Source organism: Gregarina niphandrodes (assembly GCF_000223845.1).
Source record: "Gregarina niphandrodes unplaced genomic scaffold scaffold00196, whole genome shotgun sequence".
NCBI classification, from domain to species: Eukaryota; Apicomplexa; class Conoidasida; order Eugregarinorida; family Gregarinidae; genus Gregarina; species Gregarina niphandrodes.
The window spans coordinates 2,087-2,570 of record NW_011645957.1 but is presented as its reverse complement, the minus strand read 5'-3'; the positions used below and the strand labels follow the sequence as shown (position 1 = coordinate 2,570).

The 484-nt window shown below is 51.7% G+C and overlaps 2 non-coding genes across 2 annotated transcripts; both read left to right on the top strand.

Annotated features, from left to right (window-relative positions):
- The first annotated feature begins 201 nt into the window (after positions 1-201).
- GNI_223420 lies at positions 202-273 on the top strand. The gene has a single exon. It is a non-coding gene; the product is annotated as a tRNA-Pro (tRNA).
- A 65-nt stretch (positions 274-338) lies between these two features.
- GNI_223410 lies at positions 339-410 on the top strand. Its single transcript has one exon. It is a non-coding gene; the product is annotated as a tRNA-Leu (tRNA).
- The last annotated feature ends 74 nt before the right edge of the window (positions 411-484 follow it).

The window sequence follows — 484 nt, the reverse complement described above, 5'->3', positions numbered from 1 at the left end:
ATAGGACCGCGGGACGTAACGGGTGTAGGGGGCCGTAACTGGGCGCCCGGGTCCATATTTCGCTTTCCAGTAATAGAACGCCGTGTTGCCGTCGAGGCGAGCCGGATTCGATTCCAACTCCGCAATTTCGTGGATGGGAGAGAACCGCGTTGATTTTATTCCCCCGTTGCTGACGACAATCACATTCGAAGATGTGCAATTGGCTGTTTGGTCTAGTGGTATGATTCTTCCTTCGGGTGGAAGACGGCCTGGGCTCGATTCCCAAAGCAGCCCCAAACAACGCAACCGAAACTGGGCAACGTCGTTCAGGTTCCCCAAAAATTGACAGCAAAGCAGTTGGATGTTTGGTTCAGTGGTATGATTCTTCCTTAAGGTGGAAGATGGTCTGGGTTCGATTCCCAGAAGTTCTCGAATTTCCCACTATTTCCGGCGTAAGTATGGAAGCACGGATCTTGAACACGCAGATAGTTTTTGGTGGGGGTTG